The sequence below is a fragment of the Arachis hypogaea genome, chromosome 10 (genome assembly GCF_003086295.3).
Source record: "Arachis hypogaea cultivar Tifrunner chromosome 10, arahy.Tifrunner.gnm2.J5K5, whole genome shotgun sequence".
NCBI lineage: Eukaryota > Viridiplantae > Streptophyta > Magnoliopsida > Fabales > Fabaceae > Arachis > Arachis hypogaea.
The window spans coordinates 52,819,602-52,830,972 of NC_092045.1; the positions used below are offsets into that span (position 1 = coordinate 52,819,602).

Below are 11,371 nucleotides of genomic sequence, written 5' to 3' on the forward strand. Positions count from 1 at the left end.
CTATTGTATTAGATATCTGATGAGCGGATAATTTATACGCTTTTTGGCATTGTTTTCACATAGTTTTTAGTAAGTTTAAGCTACTTTTAGGGATGTTTTCACTAGTTTTTATGTTAAATTCACATTTCTGGACTTTACTATGAGTTTGTGTGTTTTTCTGTGATTTCAGATAAATTCTGACTGAAATTGAGGGATTTGAGCAAAACTCTGAAGAAGGCTGATAAAAGGACTGCTGATGCTGTTGGAATCTGACCTCCCTGCACTCGAAATGGATTTTCTGGAGCTACAAAACTCCAATTGGCGCGCTCTCAACGGCGTTGGAAAGTAGACATCCAGGGCTTTCCAGCAATATATAATAGTCCATACTTTATTCGAAGAATGACGACGTAACTTGGCGTTAACCGCCAAGTACATGCTGCTGTCTGGAGTTAAACGCCGGAAAAACGTCATGATCCGGAGTTAAACGCCCAAAACACGTCATAACCTGAAGTTTGACACCAAGAAATGCCTCTACACGTGGATTGATCAAGCTCAGCCCAAGCATACACCAAGTGGGCCCCGGAAGTGGATTTATGCATCAATTACTTACTCATGTAAACCCTAGTAGCTAGTCTAGTATATATAGGACATTTATCTATTGTATTAGACATCCTGGATTGTATTTTGAATCCTGTGATCACGTTAGAGAGGGCTGGCCATTCGGCCATGCCTGAACTCTTTGCTTATGTATTTTCAACGGTGGAGTTTCTGCACACCATAGATTAAGGGTGTGGAGCTCTGCTGTACCTCAAGTATTAATGAAATTCTATCTTCTTTTATTCAAATCTCTCTTATTCTTATTCCAAGATATTCATTCGTACCCAAGAACATGATGAATGTTATGAGTCAGATTACCCTCATTATCATTCTCACTTATGAATGCGCGTGATTGACAACCATGTCCGTTCTACATGCAACAGAGCTTGAATGTGTATCTCTTAGATTCCCCAACAGAATCTTCGTGGTATAAGCTAGATAGATGGCGGCATTTATGAGGGTCCGGAAAGTCTCACCTTGTCTGTGGTATTCCGAGTAGGATCCTGGGAATCCGGAAAGTCCAACCTTGTCTGTGGTGTTCCGAGTAGGATTCCGGTAATGAATGACCGTGACGTGCTTCAAACTTTAACCTGCTGGGCGTTAGTGACAAACGCAAAAGAGGGATTCTATTCCAGTAGGAGCGGGAACCAACCGGTGATTAGCCGTACTGTGACAGAGTGCGTTAGCATAGTTTTCACTGCGAGGATGGGATGTAGCCATCAGCCATGGGTGATGCCTCCAGACTGGTTAGCTGTGCGAGTGACAGCCGCACAGGATATTTCCCCGTGAGGAATGAAAGTAGCCACAGTTGATGGTGAACCCCTATACAAAGCTTGCCATGGAAAGGAGTAAGAAGGATTGAGTAGAAGCAGTAGGAGAGCAGGCGTCCTTGGGCTCTACAGCATCTCCACATGCTTATCTGAAATTCCTACCAATGAACCTGCATAAGTATCTTTATCCCTTTCATTATTTCTGTTTTTCAAAAACCCATAAAACTATTTTAATCTGCCTAACTGAGATTTGCAAGGTGACCATAGCTTGCTTCATACCAACAATCTCTGTGGATTCGACCCTTACTCACGTAAGGTTTATTACTTGGACGACCCAGTACACTTGCTGGTTAGTTGAACGGAGTTGTGAAAATAAACAATGCCTTCAGAGTAAACATCCTACAAGTAGAAAGAACAAGTGATCACAATTTCGTCCACCAAGTTTTTGGCGCCGTTGCCGGGGATTGTTCGAGTATGGACAACTGACGGTTCATCTTGTTGCTCAGATTAGGTAATTTTCTTTTCAAAAATCTTTTTCAAAAATTTTTCTTTTATTTTTCGTTTTTTCCAAAAATGTTTTTCGAAAAAAATTAATAAAAATACAAAAAAATTAGAAAATCATAAAAATAAAAAATATTTTGTGTTTCTTGTTTGAGTCTTGAGTCAATTTTTAAGTTTGGTGTCAATTGCATGCTTTCAAAAATTTCTTGCATTTTTCGAAAATCCCATGCATTCATAGTGTTCTTCATGATCTTCAAGTTGTTCTTGACAAGTCTTCTTGTTTGATCTTGATAATTTCTTGTTTTGTGTCTTTTGTTGTTTTTCATGTGCATTTTTGCATTCATATTTTTCATGCATTAAAGATTTCTAAGTTTGGTGTCTCGCATGTTTTCTTTGCATTAAAAAAAAAATTTTTTTAAAATTATGTTCTTGATGTTCATCATGATCTTCAAAGTGTTCTTGGTGTTCATCTTGACATTCATAGCATTCTTGCATGCATCTTGTGTCTTGATCCAAAATTTTCATGTTTTGGGTCATTTTTGTGTTTTTCATTAAAAATTCAAAAATTCAAAAATCAAAAAAAAAATATCTTTTCCTTATTTCCCTCCAAAATTTCGAAATTTTGGGTTGACTTGGACAAAAAATTTTTAAAATTAGTTGTTTCTTACAAGTCAAGTCAAAATTTCAATTTCAAAAATCATATCTTTTTCATTTTTTTATATAATTTTCGAAAAATTTCAAAAATTATTTTTCAAAATATTTTCAAAATCTTTTTCTTATCTTTTTATCAAATTTTCGAAAATTAGCTAACAATTAATGTGATTGGTTCAAAAATTTGAAGTTTGTTACTTTCTTATTAAGAAAGATTCAATCTTTAAGTTCTAGAATCTTATCTTGTAGTTTCTTGTTAGTTAAGTATTCTTTTTAAAATTAAATCTTTTTCAAAATATCTTTTTCAAATATATCTTTTTATCTTTTTATCTTATCTTTTTCAAAAATTTTATCTTTTTCAAAATTTGATTTCAAAATATCTTATCTAACTTCTTATCTTCTTATCTTTTTCAAAATTTAATTTCAAATCTTTTTCAAATCAACTAACTAATTTTCTGTTTGTTTCTTATCTTTTTCAAAACCACCTAACTACTTTTCCCTCTCTAATTTTCGAAAATATCTCATCTCTTTTTCAAAAATTCTTTTTGTTTTAAATTTTAATTTTAATCTTATCTTAACTTTAATTTTCGAAAATCACTAACTCTTTTTCAAAAAGTAATTTCGAATTTCTCTCCTCTCTTCTTCTATTTAATTATTTAATTACTAACACTTCTCTTCACCTTTCTTCATCCAATGTCCGAATCCATCCCTCTTCATTCTTCTACCCCTTTCTTCTTCTACTAACATAAAGGAATCTCTACACTGTGACATAGAGGATTCCTCTTTCTTTTCTTGGTTCTTCTCTTTCATATGAGCAGGAACAGGGAAAAAGGCACTCTTGTTGAAGTTGATCCAGAACCTGAAAGGACTCTGAAGAGAAAATTAAGAGAAGCTAAATTACAACAATCCAGAAATAACCTTTTAGAAATTTTCGAACAAGAGAAGGAGATGGCAGCCGAAAATAATAATAATAATAATGCAAGGAGAATGCTTGGTGACTTCACAAAGCCAACATCCAAGTTTGATGGAAGAAGCATCTCCATTCCTGCCATTGGAGCCAATAACTTTGAGCTTAAGCCTCAACTAGTTGCATTAATGCAACAAAACTGCAAGTTTTATGGACTTCCATCTGAAGATCCTTATCAGTTTTTAACTGAATTCTTGCAGGTATGTGATACTGTAAAGACGAATGGCGTTAATCCTGAAGTCTACAGACTCATGCTTTTCCCTTTTGCTGTAAGAGACAGAGCTAGAATATGGTTGGATTCACAACCTAAGGATAGCCTGGACTCCTGGGATAAGCTGGTTACTGCCTTCTTAGATAAATTCTTTCCTCCTCAAAAGCTGAGCAAGCTGAGAGTGGATGTTCAAACCTTCAAACAAAAAGATGGTGAATCCCTCTATGAAGCTTGGGAAAGATACAAGCAGTTGACCAAAAGATGTCCATCTGACATGTTTTCAGAATGGACCCTATTAGATATATTCTATTATGGTCTCTCTGAATTTTCGAAAATGTCACTGGACCATTCTGCAGGTGGATCTATTCACCTGAAGAAAACGCCTGAAGAGGCTCAAGAACTCATTGACATGGTTGCAAACAACCAGTTCATGTATACCTCTGAGAGGAATTCCGTGAATAATGGGATACCTCAGAAGAAAGGAGTTCTTGAAATTGATGCTCTGAATGCCATATTAGCTCAGAACAAAATGTTGACTCAACAGGTCAACATAATCTCTCAAAATCTGAATGGATTGCAACATGCATCCAACAGTACTAGAGAGGCAGCTTCTGAAGAAGCTTATGATCCTGAGAACCCTGCCATGGCAGAGGTTAATTACATGGGTGAACCATATGGAAACACCTATAACCCATCATGGAGAAATCACCCAAATTTCTCCTGGAAGGATCAACAAAAGCCTCAACAAGGCTTTAACAATGGTGGACGCAATAGGCTAGGCAACAGCAAGCCATATCCATCATCTTCTCAGCAACAGACAGAGAATTCTGAACAAAACACTTCTAATTTAGCCAATATTGTCTCTGATCTGTCAAAGGCCACTTTTAGTTTCATGAATGAAACAAGATCCTCCATTAGAAATTTGGAGGCACAAGTGGGCCAGCTGAGTAAGAAAGTCATTGAAACTCCTCCCAGTATTCTCCCAAGCAATACAGAAGAGAATCCAAAAGGAGAGTGCAAGGCCATTGATTTGATCAAAGTGGCCGAATGCACTAGGGAGGAGGAGGACGAAAATCCTAGTGAGGAAGACCTCCTGGGGCGTCCTTCAAGCAAGAAGGAGTTTCCTATTAAGGATCCTGAGGAATCTGAGGCTCATACAGAGACCATAGAGATTCCATTAAACCTCCTTCTGCCATTCATGAGCTCTGAAGACTATTCATCCTCTGAAGAGGATGAAGATGTGACTGGAGAGCAAGTTGCTCAATATTTAGGAGCTATCATGAAGCTAAATGCCAAGCTGTTTGGTAATGAGACTTGGGAAAGTGAACCTCCCTTGCTCATTAGTGAACTAGATACATGGATTCAGAAAACTCTACCTCAAAAGAAACAAGATCCTGGCAAGTTCTTAATACCTTGCACCATTGGCACCATGAGCTTTGAAAAAGCGCTATGTGATCTTGGGTCAGGGATAAATCTGATGCCACTCTCTGTAATGGAGAAGCTAGGGATCATTGAGGTACAACCTGCCTTGTTCTCATTACAATTGGCAGACAAGTCAGTGAGACAAGCTTATGGAATAGTAGAGGACGTGCTAGTAAAGGTTGAAGGCCTTTACATCCCTACTGATTTCATAATCCTAGACACTAGGAAGGAAGATGATGAATGCATCATCCTAGGAAGACCTTTCCTAGCCACAGCAGAAGCTGTGATAGATGTTAACAGAGGTGAGTTAGTCCTTCAATTGAATGGGGACTACCTTGTGTTTAAGGCACATGGCCATCCCTCTGTGACAAAAGAGAGTAAGCATGAAGAGCTTCTCACAGTTCAGAGTCAAGAAGAGCCCACACAGTCAAATTCTAAGTTTGGTGTTGTGAGGCCACAACCAAACTCTAAGTTTGGTGTTAAGCTCCCATATCCAAACTCTAAGTTTGGTGTGGACAACTATACAACATTGACCTGATCACCTTGTGGCTCCATGAAGAGCCACTGTCAAGCTACTGACATTAAAGAAGCGCTTGTTGGGAGGCAACCCAATTTTATTTATCTAATTTTATTTTATTTTGTTTTAGTGTTATTTTGGTGTTTTATTAGGTACATGATCATGAGGAGTCACGAAAAAATCAAAAAACTTAAAAACAGAGTCAAAAACAGAAGAAAAAAAATTTTTCACCCTGGAGGACGCACGGGCTGGCGTTCAACGCCAGTAAGGTGCATCTGGCCGGCGTTCAACGCCAGAACAGAGCACCATTCTGGCGCTGAACGCCAGAAACAAGCAACATCCTGGCGCTGAACGCCAGGAATGTGCCCAGAGAGGACAAACTGGCGCTGAACGCCAGAAACAAGCATGAAACTGGCGTTCAACACCAGAAACATGCATTACATGGGCGTTGAACGCCCAGAACGTGCATCAATGGGCGTTTGAACGCCAGAATGATGCATGAAGGCATTTTACACGCCTATATGGTGAGGGAATGGTATTTCTTTTCACCTCAGGATCTGTGGACCCCACAGGATCCCCACCTACCATATTCCCACCTTACCTTCTAATCCTATTTTTGTGATTTGAATTCCCCATGTCACAATTCCCAATTTTCATTCACCACTCACTTCTATCCACTCTTCCCCACTCACCTTCAAAATTCAAAACTCTTTCCCACCCAAACCCACCCATATAGCCGAATACACACATCCCTCCATCTCTTCTTCTTCTTCATCATCTTTTCTTTCTTCTCTTGCTCGAGGGCGAGCAATTTTCTATGTTTGGTGTGGTAAAAGCATAGCTTTTTGCTTTTTCATTACCATTAATGGCACATAAGGCCAGAGAAACCTCAAAGGGAAGACAAAAGCTTCCACCTCTGAGTCTTGGGAGATGAAAAAATATAAGCCGTCATAGCTCAGTGGTAGAACATGTGGCTGCAAATCAAGAGATCCCTGAGATACCTCAGGGGATAAGTTGTCCTCCACACAAATATTGGAAGCATTCAAAAGAAGCAAGGAAGAAACATAGAGGAGCTCAAAAAGCACCATTGGACCTTCAAGAAGGCGCCACCCTCACTCAGGTGGATTCATTCCTTGTTCTTTATTTCTTTCTGTTTTCGGTTTTTAATGTTGTTTTTATCTATGTTTTGTGTCTCTACTTCATGATCATTAGTATGTAACCATGCCTTAAAGCTATGAATAAAATCCATTAATCCTTCACCTCTCTTAAATGAAAAATGTTTTAATTCAAAAGAACAAGAAGTACATGAATTTCGAATTTATCCTTGAATTTAATTTAATTATATTGATGTGGTGACAATACTTTTTGTTTTCTGAATGAATGCTTGAACAGTGCATATTTTTGATCTTGTTGTTTATGAGTGTTAAAATTGTTGGCTCTTGAAAGAATGATGAACAAAGAGAAATGTTATTGATGAACTGAAAAATTCATGAATTGATTCTTGAAGCAAGAGAAAGCAGTGAAAACGTAAGCTTGCGAAAAAAAAAATGGCGAAAAGAAAAAGAAAGAGCAGTAGAAAAAGCCAATAGCCCTTAAAACCAAAAGGCAAGGGTAAAAAGGATCCAAGGCTTTGAGCATCAATGGATAGGAGGGCCCAAGGAAATTAAATCCAGGCCTAAGCGGCTAAATCAAGCTGTCCCTATCCATGTGCTTGTGTCATGAAGGTCCAAGTGAAAAGCTTGAGACTGAGTGGTTAAAGTCGTGATCCAAAAGAGTGTGCTTAAGAGCTCTGGACACCACTAACTGGGGACTTTAGCAAAGCTGAGTCACAATCTGAAAAGGTTCACCCAGTTATGTGTCTGTGGCATTTGTGTATCCGGTGGTAATACTGGAAGACAAAGTGCTTAGGGCCACAGCCAAGACTCATAAGTAGCTGTGTTCAAGAATCAACATGCTTAACTAGGAAAGTCAATAACACTATCCGAAATTCTAAGTTCCTAGAGAAGCCAATCACTCTAAACTACAAAGGAAAAAGTGAGATGCCAAAACTGTTCAAAAGCAAAAAGCTACAAGTCCCGCTCATCTAATTAAATTAATATTCATTGATATTCTGGAATTTATAGTATATTCTCTTCTTTTTATCCTATTTGATTTTCAGTTGCTTGGGGACAAGCAATAATTTAAGTTTGGTGTTGTGATGAGCGGATAATTTATACGCTTTTTGGCATTGTTTTTATATAGTTTTTTAGTAAGTTTAAGCTACTTTTAGGGATGTTTTCACTAGTTTTTATGTTAAATTCACATTTTTGGACTTTACTATGAGTTTGTGTGTTTTTCTGTGATTTCAGGTAAATTCTGACTGAAATTGAGGGATTTGAGCAAAACTCTGAAGAAGGCTGACAAAAGGACTGCTGATGCTGTTGGAATCTGACCTCCCTGCACTCGAAATGGATTTTCTGGAGCTACAGAGCTCCAATTGGCGCGCTCTCAACGGCTTTGGAAAGTAGACATCCAGGGCTTTCCAGCAATATATAATAGTCCATACTTTATTCGAAGATTGACGACGTAACTTGGCGTTGAACGCCGAGTACATGCTGCTATCTGGAGTTAAACGCCAGAAAAACGTCATGATCCGGAGTTGAACGCCCAAAACACGTCATAACTTGGAGTTCAACTCCAGGAAATGCCTCAGCTCGTGGATTAATCAAGCTCAGCCCAAGCATACACCAAGTGGGCCCCGGAAGTGGATTTATGCATCAATTACTTACTCATGTAAACCCTAGGAGCTAGTCTAAGTATATATAGAACATTTATCTATTGTATTAGATATCTTTTGACCACTTAAAGTCTTTTATCATTCGGTCACTTGATCATGGAGAGGGCTGGCCATTCGGCCATGCCTGAACCTCTTTTACTTATGTATTTTCAACGGTGGAGTTTCTGCACACCATAGATTAAGGGTGTGGAGCTCTGCTGTACCTCAAGTATTAATGAAGTTCTATTTTCTTTTATTCAAATCTCTCTTATTCTTATTCCAAGATATTCATTCGTACCTAAGAACATGATGAATGTGATGATAAGTAACCCTCATCATCATTCTCACTTATGAACGCGCGTGATTGACAACCACTTCCGTTCTACATGCAACAGAGCTTGAATGTGTATCTCTTAGATTCCCCAACAGAATCTTCGTGGTATAAGCTAGATAGATGGCAGCATTTATGAGGATCCGGAAAGTCTCACCTTGTCTGTGGTATTCCGAGTAGGATCCTGGGAATCCGGAAAGTCTAACCTTGTCTGTGGTATTCCGAGTAGGATTCCGGTAATGAATGACTGTGACGTGCTTCAAACTTGTAACCTGCTGGGCGTTAGTGACAGACGCAAAAGAATCAAGGGATTCTATTCCAGTAGGAGCGGGAACCAACCAGTGATTAGCCGTACTGTGACAGAGTGCGTGAGCATTAGTTTTCACTGCGAGGATGGGATGTAGCCATCAACCATGGGTGATGCCTCCAGACGATTAGCCGTGCGACTGACAACCGCATAGGATCATTTTCCCGAGAGGATTGAAAGTAGCCACAGCTAATGGTGAACCCCTATACAAAGCTTGCCATGGAAAGGAGTAAGAAGGATTGAATAGAAGCAGTAGGAGAGCAGGCGTCCTTGAGCCATACAGCATCTCCATTCGCTTATCTGAAATTCTCACCAATGAATCTACATAAGTCTTCTATCCGTTTATTATTTCTATTTTCTTATTTTTATTTTTGAAAACCCATAAACCATTTTAATCTGCCTAACTGAGATTTACAAGGTGACCATAGCTTGCTTCATGCCAACAATCTCTGTGGGATCGACCCTTACTCACGTAAGGTTTATTACTTGGACGACCCAGTACACTTGCTGGTTAGTTGAACGGAGTTGTGAATTCAACCAGTGCCATAATAATGATTTCATACAAAGACAAACAACTTAAAGAGAATTGATCACAATTTCGTCCACCACTGGGCACCAATGTCTCAAGAAGAAATGTGAACTAAAATGCCTGTAGTGGATATGTGTAGTGCACTGATAAGAAAAAGAAAATGCCAAAGGCTTGTGCAACACATGACACTGAGCAAACAAGGAGCAAAGGAGCTCTAAGAAAAAGAAAAACAAAGAAGGGAAAAGTGCCAAGGACATAAGAATAACAAGAGGCCATAGCAGTGTTTGATGGATGCAATGAAAAAGTGATAATCTTACCTGATAAGAATGAAAAAGTGATGCTGCAACTTTCTGCATAAAACCCTTCTGATGAACTTCAAGTGCTTACTAATATAGCCAATGTAATTGCTTTCTGTTTCATACTTTCTTCTCAAATAACTCAAAACTTGCTTAGGGACAAGCAAGTATTAAGTTTGGTGTTGTGATGCCAAGGCATCTTAGGCTAGTTTCACTAGCATTTTTCTGTTAGTTTTAGTTGTTTTATGCATTTTCTTGAGCTTAAAGTAACCAAGAATGGTTAAATGAATAACAAAGCAATGAACCATCCAAACAGTATGATTTTGATGCAAATTCCATGAGTTTTTAGTTATATTACTTGAATGCTATGAATGGAAGATTTCTCATGAAATTTTGCAAGACTTTGATGCAGTTGTTTGGATGATTTCAGGGAAGAAGAGGTTAGGCAAGGAAGCAACAAAATCAATAAAGGAAGCTTGAATATCACATGTGGAGTTTAAGTTCCAGTTTAAGCTTAAACTGGAACTTAAACTGCCAAGCCATATAATGCTGGGAACTATCAGTGGCGTTTAAGCTCCAGTTTAAGCTTAAACTGGAGCTTAAACGCCAAAATCATGAAAGCTGAGGAAAAGCTGAAAGTGGCGTTTAACCTCCAGTTTAACCTTAAACTGGAAGTTAAACGCAGAAATGAGAAATGCACCAGGGAGCCATTTCCACGTTTAAGCTCCAGTTTAACCTTAAACTGGAGCTTAAACGTGTTCGACCAAAATTCTCCTCCAGGGTTGCTTTCTTCATTTCCACGTTTAAGCTTCAGTTTAACCTTAAACTGAAGCTTAAACGTGTTCGACCATTCCACACTCCAGGGTTGCTTTCTTCCATTTCCACGTTTAAGCTTTAGTTTAACCTTAAACTGAAGCTTAAACGTGCTTGAGTTATACCACCTCCAGGAGTGTCCAACGTTTAAGCTCCAGTTTAAGCTTAAACTGGAACTTAAACGTGCTTCCACAAAAGGCATCACTGGAAGTGTCTGGCGTTTAAGTTGCAGTTTAAGCTTAAACTGCAACTTAAACGCCACTATTTGAAAAGGTTTCTGGGCCAAAGATATTGCAGTTTTAAGTTAGCATTTGAGCACAAACATTAACTTAAACGTACTCTGGTATGAAACCCAATTGAATATCATGGTTTATGGGATTGGGCCTGAAGAATTGATGAGTCTGGAATTTCAATTTGTTGAGTCATGCGTCATTACTTGATTATCACTAAGTTGGCTCAATGAATGTTACAGAATTGGATCAGCAGCCTCATCAGGATTATGGATTATAAACCCAAAGCAAAAGGAAATCAGGGAAAGGCCTCAAAGCCCAAGAAACACAACAGAAGCTCAATTTAGAAAGTGTATAAATAGGATAGAATTTAAGTTAGTTGGAGGACTTTGGATCATTTTTCTAGTTTTCATACTTTTTGTAATTGAATTCAGAGCTATGACTCACTAAACCCCCTTTCATTGGGTTAGGGAGCTCTATTGTAATTCAATGAAT

At 38.4% G+C, this 11,371-nt stretch overlaps 1 non-coding gene across 1 annotated transcript; it reads right to left on the reverse strand.

Annotated features, from left to right (window-relative positions):
- Positions 1 to 3,848: 3,848 nt before the first annotated feature.
- LOC112719471 (small nucleolar RNA R71) lies at positions 3,849 to 3,952 on the reverse strand. Its single transcript, XR_003161773.1, has one exon. It is a non-coding gene; the product is annotated as a small nucleolar RNA R71 (small nucleolar RNA).
- Between the last annotated feature and the right edge of the window lie 7,419 nt (positions 3,953 to 11,371).